General features: G+C 38.6%; 1 protein-coding gene across 2 annotated transcripts in view; it reads right to left on the bottom strand.

Moving 5' to 3' along the window:
- The window catches only part of LOC146003842 (elongin-C), a 29,013-nt gene extending 18,374 nt beyond the window's left edge, over positions 1–10,639 (bottom strand). The window contains exon 1 of one of the 2 annotated variants that reach the window (XM_083142291.1): positions 10,488–10,639. The gene's annotated coding sequence lies outside the window, so the exon portion shown is untranslated. The other variant, XM_083142292.1, reaches the window with a different exon arrangement.
- Between the last annotated feature and the right edge of the window lie 9,082 nt (positions 10,640–19,721).

The raw sequence follows: 19,721 nt of genomic DNA, 5'->3' as shown, positions 1-19,721 counted from the left end.
AAAGGAAGCCAATGTTACATATTTGCACTGCCATTTACATGCAAAAACATAAAAGATAATATTTTACAGTGCCAACAACATTTTATTAAAGTGTGAAGGTGGAGGTAAAAAATAACAGGAATTGTTTATCACATTTCAAGTTTATAATATGCCATTCAGGTCTCCCTTAACCTTCAGTGGATTTTCTGACATGCAGATGCTAATTTGTCATTATTAGGGCAGGAGTGTTAGGTTCAATGGTGTTAGTAATTTGACATTTACGTTACGTTATGAGAGTTCAGTTTGATGATAATGGCATTTTTCTGTGGCCTTTTGCTTCATGGGTGTACTACAAATGGAATTCTGACAGAAAAAAATAGTGAAAGTGGCCTTGAATGGAGTTTTTTTCACTTACACAAGTGATAGTTTCACATCAAATATCTCGGTAATTAATGGTTACCTGACATAAAAACCAACTTTAGGTTACTGAAAACATCAAAATCACATTGAATGTAATTCTGGAGAGGGGTTTGTCGGTGAAGGACCCCATAAAATATGGACTTATGCTTAATACAAAATATGATTTATTTTTCTGTTACCCGGCATTGTCTAAGTAGTGAAACAAATTTCCTCCTGTTCCCCCAATATCAGATATACATGACTGAAAGTGCACTCAATATTGTATGAAGTAATGGGAGCATATTTAAGATATGTAATGCATTTCACCGTGTAAGCTGGAGCTTGCATTCCCTTTTGTCTAAATTTACAATAAAAAGTATAAAACGAACAGACCCTTTGGTATTATCACAAGAAGGGCAATGCGGTAATACCACAAATATGGAATATATGTTGGAAAACATGAAAATTATATACATATAAAAGTTACTAACATGTAAAATTTATGCTAAAAGATAAGACATGTAATACTATGGAAAAAATAGCATTTTTGGAGCTTATATACACCATGATTTGCAAAAATTATACAAAATTGCACTGATTTCAGCATCAGCCATGTATTTACATATAAATCCGTAGGTTTTCTGGAGAATGATTCTCCTCTTCCACATATTCCATCCCAATTTCTTACTGACCAGTGATTTTAAAGTACTTGAAACAATTGTGAATGTAAGTTTGTGAAGCTTGGAGAAACTAATTACCACAGTTGAAAGCTTCACTAGGTTATATTTACAAGAGAAATTATGATTTCAAAACTAGCTCATATGAGCACCCTTGTTTTCCAGCAAGCAGCCTTTCTTGGTTCACAGTCATGCCAGATATACCTGTAGATTTTCACATGATGTTCAAGGAGGTTCTGCTTGAGACCAGATATTACACGATCAGGTCTTGGAGGCATTCAGGGGCATTATTTTAATGCTAAGAATACCTAAACTTGACTATGTAATCTTAACCACACAAACATTTAGGGACATCCCTTTGCACCTTATATCACGTTGAGATAGTAACAAATGGTTGTTAGCAAACAAACATGCAGTAAGTAATTTGTAAGCTAATGAAATGGGTATTAGCAGACATAAATAGAAACTGAACCATGTAAAAATCGTATGCATAACATGATTACTTTGGAATTAAACAATAGGAACTTGTGCTGGTTATTGCCCTTGAGAAAATTTAAGTATATTGAAAACCACAACACTGACAATTTAATGTTTGAATTTCCACTATGAATTCAAATATTAAATTTATGCTTGAGCATTGAATATCTCCAAGTTCAATTTAATGTATCCAACCATTCACTGTAAAACAAATTAAAATTCATGAGAAATAATTTCAGTTTCTAAAACTGCAAACTTTTACAAAAAACTGGGACACTGCTTTTTTACTTATGATTTTTTTTTAATTTATTGCAATGCATCAATTACACTTACATGGCACTTTTGCCTGAAAAAAAAAAGGCTAATATTAACTTTGTGAATTATTTGGAGAACAACCCCACAATGCAGAATTCTTTAACCGTGCAAACAAACTGTGGTAACAGTTTGAACTAGTCAAAACAGATTTCTTAATTTTTACACAAAAAACTACTTACGCAAATCACTTTCTGTAGCATTGTTGAAGTTCACGAATGTATTTTCGGTCATTGTTTCATCTTTTTTAGCCATAATTCATGTTTTCATCTATTAAAATATCGCAATTGCAGTTCCTTCCATGTACTTTCTCTACCTCAACCGGATGTTCCATGCGTTTGATGACGTAACCCCCTGTCACTGTTTCCAACCACTCAGTCTTTTTCCAAAAAGATTATGTGACCCCAAATTTTATCTATGCTTGCCTAACCTAACCGTGAATTGTTTGTGGGGCTACCCGTGCATGGTTCTACGTATTAGCATAATTTAAAACCCGGAAGTAGGTATTTTTTCGTTTACAAGGTTAGAAACACTGCATACCCACTCCAAATCAACAAAACACAAGTACGACAGGCAATGATCCAGAACGCTTGCACCATATTGCATGTCAAGCAAGTGAAAAAAAGGAACAACAATAATTACTCGTAACATGAAAAATTGGAAGTTATCTCGTAAGAAATTCATAATTACACCTTATAGAATGATCCGCAATGCAGAATAAGTAAGTATCAATGTTAAAAAGGACAAAATAAATGAGTTATAGGTGTTTTGACTACATTAAACTACTTGGTGCATACTGAAAGTTGTGATCAACTTTTTATTTCAGACGTAAATGTTCACGTAGAGCGATGCGCTGTATAAGACAGTTAGAACCATCTATTGTGACAACATACACTTGAAAGTGGGGTGATCGGTGCAGTATGTATGCGCAATAGCGAGTAGCGAGTAATGGCTCCGTTTGACACGTCGTTTCGCCAGCGTGCAGTAATTGAATTTGTTGAAGGAAGGTGCATCGGCATCAGATATCCACCGCAGATTGCAGGAAGTGTATGGTGATCAGTGTATGGCTGCCAGTAGCATCAGGCGATGGATAAAACATTTTAGAGGTGGAGACACAGACATCAGTAATCTCCCTCGCACAGGCCACCCGAGAACTGCCTCGAACAACAGGAACGTGGCTCGCGTCCAGGAAATCATCCAGGGGAACAGGCGTGTTTCGGTTAGGGAACTTTGAGAAAACTTCGTCGTGCTATTCGTGAAAAACGTCCTGGCAGGGATAGTATTATCCTCCAACATGAAGTTGCCAGATTTGGGTGGGAACTCCTTCGACATCCTCCCTACAGTCCAGATCTGGCTCCTTCAGACTTTCACTTGTTTTCTTTTCTGAAAGAACACATGCGGGAAAACAGATATGACACCAACAAGGAAGTGGAACTTGCCGTTAGGAGAATACTCAGACGTGCCCGAACGGAGTTCTACAACAGAGGAATTTTCAAACTTCCAGAACGTTGGCAAAAATGTGTTGATTTAGATGGTAATTATGTTGAAGAGTAATAAAGGTATGTACTTTAACAGGCATATATTAGATTCTTTTTTGTACAGTTTACTTCCTTCTTGTAACATGTTGATCACGACTTTCAGTACGCACGATAGTAGTCAAACTGTAAAATGAAAACCTGTCTAGTGTGGCATGTTTTAAAAATTGATACACTCGAATATAAGGAGCATTCACTCTTGACACAAGCCTTTGTATCCTTATGCACCTAGTTTTCAACCTTTAACCCTACAATTCATGATTTTTTTTAATGAAATGAAAAAATATATTCTCTTCTCTAGACAATATATACACATGAAAAAATGTTTAAAAAAATGAAAAATATTAACTTTATGATGAATTTTCGGTAACGGTTCCGATTGTTTTATGATTCTCCTACCACAAACACTAATTATCGTAGAATTTTGAAAATCATTGTCACATGAAATTTGAACCTTCCTTAAAGTAATGAGAACTGTTTGGATTCGAAAAAAGTTATTTATGTTGAAAAAAAGAAAATTGAAAATTACCTTACGCACTTCTCATAGACAAGACTTTTCCTTCGACAAGCGACAGTAAATATCGTAGAAGCGTCTGAATGAATGTAGAAGTAAATCAGAACCTTAGTAAAATGCATTTAGGGACTTTATTTTAATGCTAAGGGAACCAAACGTAACTTGCCTAACCTAACCACGAAAGCATATATTGAACAAAACCTTAAGTAATCAATAAGACTCCGCAGTATGCGTTAATAAACGTACATCAAAATCGAACCCTGTAAAAATTGCATTCCTAGCATGATGAAATCGCAATAAAACAAAAGGAACTTGGGCCTATACAAATTTCAACATAAAACAAATACAAATGAAGTTTCATTCGAAAAATAGTGAAAAATATTAATTTTATGCACAATTTTCATGTGACAAATGACAACATCATGCATTGAGTTACTTCATAACTATTATATAAGATACAAGTTGAAACATTGTACAGGGTTGTCCACAAAAAATTGGCCTGCCTCATATCACTTGGTCTGAAACAAAACTTCCTTCTAAAACCTAAGTTAATGTGCTCTAGAAACAAGTACAAGAGCAGATACGGGGGAGGGGTGACGTGATGGGGAAATTAATGGAATGGGCATATGTAGATGAATTAATAGTTTGTGAATGTCTGACAAGGAAAGGCAGTCCAGTTTTATTGTGCCCAACCCTACACATTTCGGATTAAAAGTTGTGTCCACGTCACTGTCATCGAAATCAAGATCAAATTCACTACCACTGGGGATTTCTAGTATAATGCTTTGTGTCAATGGCCTCACACTCACGTCGTCATCCACAAAGCATATATGAGGAGGTGCTGAGAATTATTGAGACTTACCCAGAAAAAATTGAGCTAGGAGGCTGTAACTTGCAGGGTGTACTCGTCAATTCTTCTATATGTAATGCTGCAAAAATAGACTTTCTATGATTTTGACTTCCCTTTGTTTTTCATGTCCAATGTGAAAATGGCAGCAACTCCAGAAAAGCTCTCCAAAGACGTCACCCTGTTCCATGACCATGCTTCGCCACACACTGCAGGTGAAACAATGGCAACACAGATCTCCTTAGGCTTTCATGTGTTGCCCCATCCACCTTATTCGCTGACCTGGCTCCAACTGACTATTATCTGTTCCCCATCTGAAAAAACACCTAAAGGGACAACGATTTGCAACATGATGATACCCTTGCAGAGCTTTTCTGGAGGTGCTGCCATTTTCACTTTGGACCTGAAAAACAAAGGGAAGTTAAAATCATAGAAAGTCGATTTTTGCACCATTACATATAGAAGAATTGACCAGTACACCCTGCAAATTTCAGCCTCCTAGCTCAATTGTTTCTGGGTAAGGCTCAATACTTATCAGCCTCCCCTCGTATTGTCAACACTTTGCTCTATTGTCCTGGAACACACCTCACACACAGCTAGATAAAGACCCCAATGTTCAATAAACAACTACAAATTTCGTGATGACACCACATTCGATGCTCACAGGAACCAGTACAGATGTGCTACAATGCTTTACTTACTGTGGTTACAGCTGCTACTTCTTGCATCATGTTGCCAATCGGCAACAAGTACATTGGAACTGTAAAAGGTCCTGACCATATAATGTTGCCATTTGGAAACAAGGTTATTATCGTAACAATAGCAACCAAATGAATTGTTGCTACATCCAGTCACATAAAGTGAACTTGAAACCTTCAAATTATTGTTTGTTTTTTTTGTGAACGAAAAAAGTAATTTTATTGTACATAAAAATTACTAAATAATACGTAAAATGACCATGACCTTGACTAACATGGTCATGCTACATTATTTAACATTCATGAGCCCTTAAGTTCAATTCATGACATCTAGTGCTGCAAACACAAATTCATATTTCAGAGAATACAATGAAGCCACACAACTTCCATCTAGCAATTAGTTGACATAAATACGATGCTTCTTCTTCTTCTTCCTGATCCTCACCAGCAGGGAAATGGCAGTCCTGCTCGAAGATCTGAAAGTGTTGACTTGAATAATAAGCACAATATTAACGAAGTTGGAAGCGTACTGAAAACTGTGCACTCCACTTCACATTTACTGTATCGCACTTATAACTTTTTAGAAACTTCAGAATTGCATCTCGCATTGTCGGGCAAAACTATACAATATCCACATTTGAGCAGGTGATGGGGACGATAACGGCTAAGGTAATGACACGGGAAAAGGTACCTTGGCTCTGTGGAGTCTATGAAAAAGGGCGTTTCTATTTTCGTTCCATATCAGGCATTGGAAAAGGAGGTGAGTTGGGGTATCATCGTGGTATTCCTCTTAACCCTAGGAAATGCTGTGGTTTGTTTATCTGTTCCACAAACACAAATGGGGAAGGAAGTTTAATGTACCCTTGCAAGGTGTTCATTCGTGCAAACGAGACCCGTTTGAAGACGAAATGTGAAGTTTATCACTTCTTGTGGAATTTTGAGTTTATGAAACCCAAGGTCGAGTGAGCATTTTTTTGTGTACCATTTATAAGTGGTTGTATTATTGACTTCAGCCACCACCCAATTTCCCACTGGGAATGGAGTTTGATTTTAACTCTGCGTAAAAGGTCTGTGTAGGATAAACGAATAGGTGATTGAGGATAATTACCCTTAGCATTTTTTGCATAGAGATCCATTAAATCTTGATATACATTAAGGTTACTATGAGCTTGGTAACATTATCGTATGGGTAAAACGGATTCCTTCAAATTTCCTTCAAATTTACAGGAGAAAGTACTTACGGAAATCATTTTCTTGAGCGTTTTGGAAGTTCCTGAATGTAGATTTGATCCATTTTAATGTGAATGCGTTTTGTTTTCTGCGAAAATCTCTGTCCGACACGCTGTTTCTGCTCCCGCCATTAGCTTTTTGCATGAGAGTGCAATGTTCCGTGTGTTAAGACGATGCAACCCCGTAGCCAGTGTTTCAGCCTCGCCGTGTTTTCACTAGAACCACCTGTTGAGTTCGGAACAAGCCATTTTTCCCAAATGGGTGTCACTTATCGCACAACATTGTAGCAACATTGTGTTCGGACGTCACAGGAGAGAGCTGTTTTTACAATTTTTCTTTGTATTTATGCTAATGGAACCTAACCTAACAGGCCTAACCTAACCACGTAGGCATTCCTCGTCTGACGTCAATATTCAATGTTGCAAGATTGTTGTGCGTACAGGAAGGAGAATTAACGAATTACGAAAGAAAGATGGTTCCGACCCGAATGGGTGTCACTTATCGCACAACACTGTAGCAACATTGTGTTCTGATGTCACAGGAAAGATCTTTTTCATGTTAGGCAATACAAGCTAACGCGTCTCTTAGCGAAAATAATAATTTTTCTTTGTATCTATGCTAATGGAACCTAACCCAACAGGCCTAACCTAACCACGTAGGCATTCCTCGTCTGACGTCAATATTCAAGGTTGCAAGATGGTTGTGCGTAAAGGAAGAGCATTAACAAATTTCGAAAGAAAGATGGTTCCGACCCGAATGAGTGTCACTTATCGCACAACACTCTAGCAAAATTGTGTTCTGACGTCACAGGAGAGACCTTTTTCATGTTAGGCAATACAAAGGTAACGCGTCTCTTAGCGAAAATATTATTTTTTCTTTGTATTTATGCTAATGGAACCTAACCTAACAGGCCTAACCTAACCACGTAGGCATTCCTCGTCTGACGTCAATATTCAAGGTTGCAAGAGTGTTGTGCGTAAAGGAAGAGCATTAACGAATTGCGAAAGAAAGATGGTTCCGAATTGCTGTGTATGGACAATGAACGTGGTAAATCGCAAGGTTATTTTACAAGTTCTACACGTAAATGCGACGTATTAGCATAATTTCAAATAGGGGCACGAAAGTAGATATTTTCCGGTGAACGAGGTTGCACCACTGCATAAATCGACAAAACACTCTCAGAACGCCCCCTAAACCAGTATGCTATCACGGCCATAATGTGTTACAGATTCGAAACAACAAGTAACAGTAAGTACTCGGGTACTATTATCGTATGGGTGAAACACCTACGAATCATATATTTCGGACTTCTTTACATTGCTAACGCGTTGCGGAACATTTCTTAAGGCGAAATAATGCATTTCTAACTAAGATAATGTTTATTTTCTCTATTTACGAGTACTTACTATTACTTGTTGTTTCGAATCTGTAACACATTATGGCCGTGATAGCATACTGGTTTAGGGGGCGTTCTGAGAGTGTTTCGTCGATTTATGCAGTGGTGCAACCTCGTTCACCGGAAAATATCTACTTTTGTGCCCCTATTTGAAATTATGCTAATACGTCGCATTTACGTGTAGAACTTGTAAAATAACCTTGCGATTTACCATGTTCATTGTCCATAAACAGCAATTCGGAACCATCTTCCTTTCGCAATTCGTTAATGCTCTTCCTTTACGCACAACACTCTTGCAACCTTGAATATTGACGTCAGACGAGGAATGCCTACGTAGTTAGGTTAGGCCTGTTAGGTTAGGCTCCATTAGCATAAATACAAATAAAAAATAATATTTTCGCTAAGAGACGCGTTACCTTTGTATTGCCTAACATGAAAAAGGTCTCTCCTGTGACGTCAGAACACAATGTTGCTAGAGTGTTGTGCGATAAGTGACACCCATTCGGGTGGGAACCATCTTTCTTTCGAAATTTGTTAATGCTCTTCCTTTACGCACAACCATCTTGCAACCTTGAATATTGACGTCAGACGAGGAATGCCTACGTGGTTAGGTTAGGCCTGTTGGGTTAGGTTCCATTAGCATAGATACAAAGAAAAATTATTATTTTCGCTAAGAGACGCGTTAGCTGGTATTGCCTAACATGACAAAGATCTTTCCTGTGACGTCAGAACACAATGTTGCTACAGTGTTGTGCGATAAGTGACACCCATTCGGGTCGGAACCATCTTTCTTTCGTAATTCGTTAATTCTCTTCCTTTACGCACAACAATCTTGCAACCTTGAATATTGACGTCAGACGAGGAATGCCTACATGGTTAGGTTAGGTTCCATTAGCATAAATATAAAGAAAAATTGTAAAAACAGCTCTCTCCTGTGACGTCCGAACACAATGTTGTGCGATAAGTGACACCCATTCGGGAAAAATGGCTTGTTCCGAACTCGACAGGTGGTTCTAGTGAAACCACGGCGAGGCTGAAACACTGGCTACGGGGTTGCATCGTCTTAACACACGGAACATCTCAGTCTCATGCAAAAAGCAAATGGCGGAGCAGAAACAGCGTGTCGGACAGAGATTTTCGCAGAAAACAACACGCATTCACATTAAAATGGATCAAATCTACATTCAGGAACTTCCAAAACGCTCAAGAAAATGATTTCCGTAAGTACTTTCTCCTGTAAATTTGAAGGAAATTTGAAGGAATCCGTTTTACCCATACGATAATGTTACCAGTACTCGTAAATAGAGAAAATAAACATTATCTTAGTTAGAAATGCATTATTTCGCCTTAAGAAATGTTCCGCAACACGTCAGCAATGTAAAGAAGTCCGAAATATATGATTCGTAGGTGTTTCACCCATACGATAATAGTACCTGAGCTTTTACATAGGTGAAGTGTACTCGTTGATCCTGTTTTCAGAGTCTGACAGTTGCCTGTAATATTAAGGTGGGAAGAATGGCCATGCGATACGCTTCTTTTCCACAACAGGCAAGGGTGGACAAGACACTCAATGCATGTCAGAATTAGGGTATTCTCGTAACCTGCTTCAAGGGCATGTATTAGGGCCTGATATATTGCGTAACATTCCACCGAAATAATAGACATGTCCGGTGGTAATGAAAATTGTCGGACTATGTTGAAGCAGGATACGTAAAATGCACAAGCTAAAACGTATATTCTGGTCATTCTTTATAATATTCATGTCGACCCAAGTGGTCATAATTGATATTGACAAGTGGCTCGGTGGGGATTGGTAACTCGTAAATCAAAGGAGATTGAATGGTAAAACTCATGTGGTAAGCATTTCTATCGAGATTGTAACCATAACTACGATGCAGTAAATTTGATGTAGCCAGATCGGAACGCCATGCACTGTAGGGTTAAGTAAATCAAATTGCACATGGTGAAAAGTTCAACACAGAATTGCATAAACTAGAACCTGTAACACATATCCTTATATAATTAAAAATAACTTATTGAAATACATACACAAAAAACAACCATCGTAATCTGAGATTTGTTTATCTTACCACAGGAACTGCCTTCAGAAAGATAATATTCAACTATTCGATGCAATAAGACTTCAAGGGTGTCACGGACGCCAAACAAAAAATATGCTTTACGGTTACACTTCCCGATGTCACTTTCTTTTTCCAGCAGATAAAAGACAGACTATACAGTTGAAGTTTTTCTTATAACATTTGTGCCCATTTGCAATTAGCTGCTTCTTGCTTGAGAGTAAAGTCAAAGCGCCTGGAATTTGGTTATGTAGTGGTAGCAAACGATTCAGTCAAAAAGAATAGATGTAGATTATTTTTTTCCGACGTGTCTCAAAGGAGTTGTGTTACACTCAAAAATAATACCTGATACTCTCTTCTCTTCTGGGAGATTGGCTAATCGTAGTGGCAAATACGATTGTTGCAGCACCCAGGTAGAAATCAATTCCCAGTAGTAGGTCTGCGATGAGCTTTGTGAGTTATTTGGACGCCATGTTTGGTGGTAGTGATGTTAAAAATTTTCCTCCTCTTTCTGACTGACACGGAGCATGCGGAGTGTTTCTTCTTCTTACTGGCCCACACCGCTTTCCCTGCAGTCTCTGGCCAAAGTTGTTATTGTTTTTGGAATGTTTCTTCTACTTCTCACGAAATTCAATGGGGCACGGATTGCGAGGTGAGCGCTAAGACATATTGAAGTTGTAATACACTTATCCTTCCACGCCTCTTCGTAACATTTCACATTTAATTTGTCTACGGATATGCTGCAGGATTGGCATGTTTAAAACAGAAGTGTTTTAAACACACGGCTTTGTTTTTTCACAATTGTTTAAAACGTTTAAAACAATGTGCTTTAAACATGTTTTTTTTAAGACTTGTTTAAAACACATTCTGATACTTGATGTTTCATAGTTTGTGTTTATTTGCGTATTTTGTAACTATGCCTTTTCATCATTCAATCCGTGTCATTTTGTTTATTGTGCATAGATATCTGTTCCGTGGCTGAAAATGTATGTTGAATTAACGAAGAAACATATCGTTATGAATGTCCGTGGACCTAAAACTCCTGGCTGTTTTTTTATGTGCTTAAAACATTTTTAAAATTGAACACTATATGGATAAAACCGTTTTATTCCTCACTTAACAACTGCACATAGTTGTTAATGTCAATATTTAGTTGCATTCACGATAAAATTTATTTATGAAAAAAGCAAAGAAAAAACATTAGCTACCACGTGGGCTAAGTGGGGCCTGGCAACTGTGGATTAGTTGAAGACTCTCGTGGCCGAGTGCACCAACGCCGATTATTTCGAAGTTCAGATGAGCGGGATCAATTTTGATCCACTCTAAATGAACTTGGTTTAAAGATTTGCATTGCACCAACGAAAAACGACGTTCAAGAGATTCCGTTCAAATGATCCGAGATTAATTTGTAAGGCTATACCTGATTGGTTGGCTAAAACAAATGACAATCAAGAACCCCACCGAATAGTGTGATGTGTTAAAGTATCAACGTGTAGGAGAAGAAAGTAATTCGGGCTGCAAACTTATCTGAATTTGAGAAATGTACTGATCAACCTTGTCGACGAGTACAAGGATGTAGTAGGGTGTAAAGAAATAATAATCTTAAAAAAGAACTGACGGCATAAGACAAAAGAATAAGGAGAAAGCATGGAACCTTCTTCTACGGGACTTCAATGACTTACGAAATACATTCGCGAGAGAACAGCGTACGCTGAAACTCGCCCGCTCAATAAAGATATTTTATTATTATTATTACTGTATTGTGGTAAGTATTTGAATTTTTCATTTCTTAATTCTTATATATTTATATTGTCATGTCGTGTAGCAACACCATGTAGCAATATCGTAACATTGCTCTGTTCTAATTTACCTTGCGCTTGCATATGTTTTGTGTTCTGGGATAGAAAGTACAGTATTTAGAAAAATTTCGACTTTGCACCACAGAACCACAAATTATTATTATTATTTTGGCAGTTTTTAGTTTACTTTATACAACTCTCGAATTATCAGCATTGTACATCCAACATCTCTAGCGTTTGCACGCCCTCGATATCACTTTCCGCTTTGTTTATATTCAAAAACAACTGCCTGCAGTCGAAGCGTCAGTATCGTGAACCAGGATCGGCCACCAAAACGGTCTCGAATGGCCGTTCAGAAGATAAACTCGTTTTGATGTTCCTAGATCGCGATCAAGTGTTGAACCGTCTTCTGGCCGAGTGCACCAACGCCGATTATTTCGAAGTTCAGATGAGCGGGATCAATTTTGATCCACTCTAATGGCCGAGTGCACCAACGCCGATTATTTCGAAGTTCGGATGAGCGGGATCAATTTTGATCCACTCTAAATGAACTTGGTTTAAAGATTTGCATTGCACCAACGAAAAACGACGTTCAAGAGATTCCGTTCAAATGATCCGAGATTAATTTGTAAGGCTATACCTGATTGGTTGGCTAAAACAAATGACAATCAAGAACCCCACCGAATAGTGTGATGTGTTAAAGTATCAACGTGTAGGAGAAGAAAGTAATTCGGGCTGCAAACTTATCTGAATTTGAGAAATGTACTGATTAACCTTATCGACGAGTACAAGGATGTAGTAGGGTGTAAAGAAATAATAATCTTAAAAAAGAACTGACGGCATAAGACAAAAGAATAAGGAGAAAGCATGGAACCTTCTTCTACGGGACTTCAATGCCTTACGAAATGCATTCGCGAGAGAACAGCGTACGCTGAAACTCGCCCGCTCAATAAAGATATTTTATTATTATTATTACTGTATTGTGGTAAGTATTTGAATTTTTCATTTCTTAATTCTTATATGTTTATATTGTCATGTCGTGTAGCAACACCATGTAGCAATATCGTAACATTGCTCTGTTCTAATTTACCTTGCACTTGCACATGTTTTGTGTTCTGGGATAGAAAGTACAGTATTTAGAAAAATTTCGACTTTGCACCACAGAACCACAAATTATTATTATTATTTTGGCAGTTTTTAGTTTACTTTACACAACTCTCGAATTATCAGCATTGTACATCCAACATCTCTAGCGTTTGCACGCCCTCGATATCACTTTCCGCTTTGTTTATATTAAAAACAACTGCCTGCAGTCGAAGCGTCAGTATCGTGAACCAGGATCGGCCACCAAAACGGTCTCGAATGGCCGTTCAGAAGATAAACTCGTTTTGATGTTCCTAGATCGCGATCAAGTGTTGAACCGTCTTCGTGCAATGGAATTTTCCAGTGATCCTTTCCCGATCCGAGTTTAAAATTTGATCTTCGTTCGTGCACACGGCCATAAATGAACGTGGTTTAAAGATTTGCATTGCACCAACGAAAAACGACGTTCAAGAGATTCCGTTCAAATGATCCGAGATTAATTTGTAAGGCTATACCTGATTGGTTGGCTAAAACAAATGACAATCAAGAACCCCACCGAATAGTGTGATGTGTTAAAGTATCAACGTGTAGGAGAAGAAAGTAATTCGGGCCGCAAACTTATCTGAATTTGAGAAATGTACTGATCAACCTTGTCGACGAGTACAAGGATGTAGTAGGGTGTAAAGAAATAATAATCTTAAAAAAGAACTGACGGCATAAGACAAAATAATAAGGAGAAAGCATGGAACCTTCTTCTACGGGACTTCAATGTTTACGAAATGCATTCGCGAGAGAACAGCGTACGCTGAAACTCGCCCGCTCAATAAAGATATTTTATTATTATTATTACTGTATTGTGGTAAGTATTTGAATTTTTCATTTCTTAATTCTTATATATTTATATTGTCATGTCGTATTGTCACACCATGTAGCAATATCGTAACATTGCTCTGTTCTAATTTACCTTGCACTTGCACATGTTTTGTGTTCTGGGATAGAGAGTACAGTATTTAGAAACATTTCGACTTTGCACCACCGAACCACAAATTATTATTATTATTTTGGCAGTTTTTAGTTTACTTTACACAACTCTCGAATTATCAGCATTTACATCCAACATCTCTAGCGTTTGCACGCCCTCGATATCACTTTCCGCTCTTTTTATATCCAAAAACAACTGCCTGACGTATCGTGAACCAGGATCGGCCACCAAAACGGTGGCGAATGGCCGTTCAGAAGATAAACTCGTTTTGATGTTCCTAGATCGCGATCAAGTGTTGAACCGTCTTCGTGCAATGGAATTTTCCAGTGATCCTTACCCGATCCGAGTTTAAAATTTGATCTTCGTTCGTGCACACGGCCATTCGTGCAATGGAATTTTCCAGTGATCCTTTCCCGATCCGAGTTTAAAATTTGATCTTCGTTCGTGCACACGGCCATCGAACAGCCTAAAAGCGAGATTTAAGACTAACATAAATATGTATTTAAAAAGGTTAGTCAAGCGTTTATTTTATAACTAGGAACACAGCCCTTTCTTGGATGATTAACAGATCCCTATTATCTAGTCTGTGCCTATTATTATTAGAAAATAAGTCTTCTTGACATTATGTTTTAAACGTTTTATTTGTTTAAAATATCTTTTTTCAGTTTCTGTTAAAGACACTGTTTAAAACATGTATAAAACAAAAGAAAACTGTTTTGTTTCTTTTGAAAAAAAAGAAAGAAAAAATTGGCAACCCTGGAGTGCGGAATCACTAAATGTCGGTACCGGAATCGTCTTTACGAGGCGGAGGAGGTTATGTTTTCGGGCGAACTCGAATAAATACACATGAATTCGAGATTAAAATTGTCCGATATGCCATCTGGTGGGATTTTCCGGAACTACTCTATGTAGGATACTTGTTGTGTTGAAGTCGTTCAAAGCATGGGAAATGTTCGAAAGAGTAACGTCTACTGTTCAGTTTTTTGCTCTAAATCGTTTTGTGGGTCAGGACAAGTGACACGTGTTTCCACCCCGTGGAATCAACAAAATGAAATTTGAAAATAAATCAGGGAAGACAGAATTGATTGAGAGAAAATTGGCGTAGGGGATAACATTGAAATGCCGAAAGGAAATTACGAAGAATGCACGAGTCTGTTCACTAGTAAAGTTCACTCCGAAAGTTTTAAATTGTTGTATATGAATAAAACCTTTTTTCAATTTGTTGACATTTTTGTTGTCTTAAGTCCACTTTATGTACAGGAAGGCTAATCGGGACTGGACCTACAGTTTAAAGTGGGATACGAACCACCATGTGCCTCCACTGGGTGCCTCCCTTGATTACAATGCGACGACGTTAACCACTACGCCATCGGGGAGGATACTTTTTTTTTTTCGAAAACAATGTATTATGTTAATGTATGAAATTTGGAACTTTGACTTCCACTGGACGCCATAAGGACACTTTCTTCAAAATGCTGCCCTGCGCTTTCGCCTAGAGCGTCCCGCCATAAGCCTGTAATTGTTTCACCAGGTTAACGGGCCCAGTTATCTTCGTTGAATTCCTTTGTTTCCTTACTAACACTTTCGGAACGCACCCTATATACAGCGTGTATCATAAGTAATAGCGCAAACTGACACAGTTGAAAGTACACACAACAATAGAAGCACAAAAGTCTCAGTAAACATGTGTCCGCAAAGGAGCAGTTTTCGAGATAATTGCGAATGTGTTGTTACAAGCCGCCACTGATTACATTTTGTAAACACCGACTGCTTTACTCCTTGCGCGTTCCGAGGTTTGCTCTTTGTTTCCAAAGAGAACATTTCCGAGAGGTGGCGTTGTAATCAAACAGGATGGATACAATCAGTACAGAGAATTGTACATGCTTGTGACCAATTCCAAAATGAACCGGGGGTGTTCGAAAGAATTCGAAACTTCATTGTGGAATCGCGTACAGTATTGCATCCAGATGCAAGGACGACACTTTGAACACCTCCTTTAACAGATAGGAGTATACAGTAATTGTAACATGTAACATACTAACGTTTGTTAAAGTAAGTAGAATGTTCAATAAAAGCAATGAGATCTCCAATGACTTTTCTTACTGTATTATTAGCATTTTACCAACTAGGACGACGTTTACAAACAATGAAGTCAGTGGCGGCTTGTAAGCACACATTCACAATTATCTCGTAAACGGGTCGTTTGCGGACCCATGTTTACTGAGACTTATTTGCTTCTATTATCGTGTACTTTCAATTGTGTCAGTTTGCGCTATTACTTATGATACACCCTGTATATTTGCAGCTGTCTGAAGAGAACCAAGAATGTCGACTCCAGTGTTGTTTCAATAATGCTTTACTGGAGGTATAACAAATCGGGTTTCATTCTAAATATGTGTAACATAAGTATTAAGTTCACAAACGCAAGTTCACCGCACTTTCCCGTAATGTTAGACAATAGGCGTAAAACTTGTAATTGTGATTTACAGACATTCTCGAGTGAAGATTTGCAAAAGCGGTCCTTAGCGTTTCATATTGAAATAAAAAGAACAATATAAACAAAATATATGAAATTCGGCGGACTTCAGTCTACAGTGTGGTCAGGGGCATTTTCTCCTTCAACCTTACACGGAAATGAATTATAAGGATAACAGACAAGAGGGAGCAACCATTGAAGTAAGAAGTAGGACTAACAAAATAGCCTGTCGAAAGAGGATATTGAAGATGGACTTAGTTTTAGGAAAAACTGAAGCCGAATATCGACTGTCGTCTTGAAATCATACAACTGTCTCGTTCATATGACTATAGGCCTATGCTACGTGATTTGCGCCAGTCACTGAACGAAGACGAACTCATACAGGAACAAACTTCCAATTTTATACAAGGTTCACCCACATAAAAACCGATTTTTTTTTTAGGAAAGAAAAAGAGTAATTACCTTCAAATAACTTTATCACCTTCAAAATAATCACCAGAGGAGGCAATACACTTTGACCAGCGTTTGTACATGTCTTGGAAACACTTTTGATAGTCATTGACAGTAAGTGTTCGCAAAATACGCGTAACATTTAATTTAATGTCCGCGACGTTGTGAATTCGTCGCCCTTTCCTAGCGGTCTTAAGCCTAGGAAAAAGGAAAAATCAGCAAGCGATAAGTCCGGAGAATATGGAGGGTGATTGATCACTGTCACTGAATGCTTGGCAAGGTATTGTTGTACAGACAATGCGGTATAAGGCCGAACATTATCGTGTAACAGAAAACCATTGGCCGCTTTATCCTGTTTCTGAGCCGACCAAGCACTTCCTTGTAATACCACTGATTGATTGTTTGGTTTTCAGGGACAAAATCATAGTGAATCACCCCTTGGGAACTTTCTCCACATTGTCGTCATTCCTTGACGTTGAAGGGCGTCCTGATGTTGGTTCATCCTCGACACTTTCACATCCACCTTTGAAACGATTGTACATATCAGTCATACACCTGGGTTCTTGATAATGCTGCATCACCATACACTGCCCTTATCATCTGTAACGTTTCGGTAAACGATTTTCCCAATTTGTAACAAAACTTTATGCTGTAAAGTTGTTCCATTTTGGTGCGCGTATTATGTACGCCGCCTGCACACGACCTGCATCTGACGCACGCTTGCCCCGATACCGACTGCTTGTAACAGGTTGAAAAATGCACTGACGAGAAGTTTATATATAGCTCTTTGCAGTGTTGCCAGAATACGGTACCTTTTTACTTGGTTTGATTTTTCTTTTTACAGTTCGGTTTCTTTATGGGCGGACCTTGTACAATATTTTTTTTATCTTTCTCTTCATCGTTATTAATTACATATGATATCTACTATTTCATACATAATTTGTACGTGTGTGGTAATACATGATTGCACTTATGTGCAAAGACTTTATATTTTTGTGCATTTTGCTTTCTGTTTTAAATCCATTCATTTTACGTATACTGACACAAACATTAGATGTGTAAAATATCTCCGCGATATTTGTTTTGATTCTTGAGAAATAGGCCTTCAAACATCGCTGAAATTCACGTCATAAGTCACTGAAGTAAGAACGTCCACTGATGATTGTCCTGACGTCATCAGTTATGAAGGCGTGCGGGCTGGGCTTTCTGCTCGTCCCGCAAACTTAGCGCAGTACCTTCTGATTTTCAGCGCTGAAGCTTCAGTTGACGTCATCGCCTATTCCACCACTTAACGTTCGAATTTTCATCACAAATTGTTTCAAAATGGAGGCTATAGTTGCTCTTTTATCTGCAGTTTCGGCTGTTGCTTCTGTTTTATGGAAACACCGTTGTTGAAAGAATTTAAAAGAACAACTATAGTTGTTTTCGGCTTACAAGTGCAATGGCAAAACACACACATTTATTCTGTAGATTTCCGGCCCGTAATTCACTTCCATCGTTTTCATTGACGCCATTGTAGCTCATCGTTAGCAGACTACAATTACCCACAATTCCTAAAATCCACCGCTTGCACCAGCCCCTGTTTGTGGTGGAAGAGGTGGAATCTGATGGATTCAGCGCTGAATCCATCGGTGAATATCCGAATGAAAATGCTTAAGCGCTGAAGTCAGCGCTGAAAACCCGAAAGTGCGGTTGGGCCGTGAAAGCGACAGCAAAAAGTCATGGCAAGGCTGTGTATTCTATGATCCAAGCTAATATTTAATTTCACTCTGACCAGTAAATGTTAGATTCATGGCACTGAACCCGCATTCACATTGAGATGTAGATATTGCTAGAATTTCAATTGAATGCACGTAATCTATGAGTGAGGTGGAAATGTGTTTTGAATTTTCTTTATAGATGTGATTTTTTTTTTTAATTATACACTGGTGTGCAAAACCTAAGGACGAAAGTAAGTTTCGCATGCTGTGTCAGTTACAAGCAGCTTAGATCGGTGAAACTTGAACCATACATACAAAGTAATGTTACAGTATGATACAGGAAAGAACAGAGAAAAACACGTGATGATCAGAACAGAAAATGACATTTTGACGCATAGACCGGAAATTACACGGATGATGGCCCCGTGACATTACAGAAGTAATGAAATGGTCCTTAGAAGGGTGTGTGATCACCACGGACAGCGATGCATGCTCTGCAACATGCTCCCATGCTGCTCACAAGGTTGGTAATGAGATCTTGTGGTATAGTAGTCCATGCCTCCACCAGCGCTGTTGTCAACTGTTGGATGGTTGTTGGTGCATATGGACGTGCTGCAAGACGTCTCCCCATTGCATCCCACATGTGCTCGATGGGATTCAAGTCGGGGGAACGGGCAGGCCAGTCCATACGCCGAATATCCTCTCGTTCCAAGAGCTCCGCCACTTGCGCTGATCTATGCGGTCGCGCATTATCATCCATAAAGATAAATTCGGGGCCGACTGCACCTCTGAAAAGATGCACGTGGGGAAGGAGAACAGTGTCACAATAACGTTGACCGGTGACTGTACCGCGTTCAAAAATTTGGAGGTCGGTACGTGCATGCAACATTATGCCTCCCCACACAAGAACACCTGCACCACCAAAACGATCATGCTCGACAATGTTCCTAGGTTCATTGCGTGTTCCCACCTCTCGCCAGACGAGTGTACGTCCAGAATCACTACTCGAACTGAATCTGCTCTCGTCTGAGAAGAGAACGCGACCCCACTCCTCCTCGGTCCAGTCCTGATGTTCTTGGCACCACCGCA

Source organism: Lepisma saccharinum, chromosome 20 (assembly GCF_977018435.1).
Source record: "Lepisma saccharinum chromosome 20, izLepSacc3.1, whole genome shotgun sequence".
Taxonomy (NCBI): Eukaryota; Metazoa; Arthropoda; class Insecta; order Zygentoma; family Lepismatidae; genus Lepisma; species Lepisma saccharinum.
Note: the sequence above shows the minus strand (reverse complement) of the source record. Positions and strands in the feature narration are given on the sequence as shown.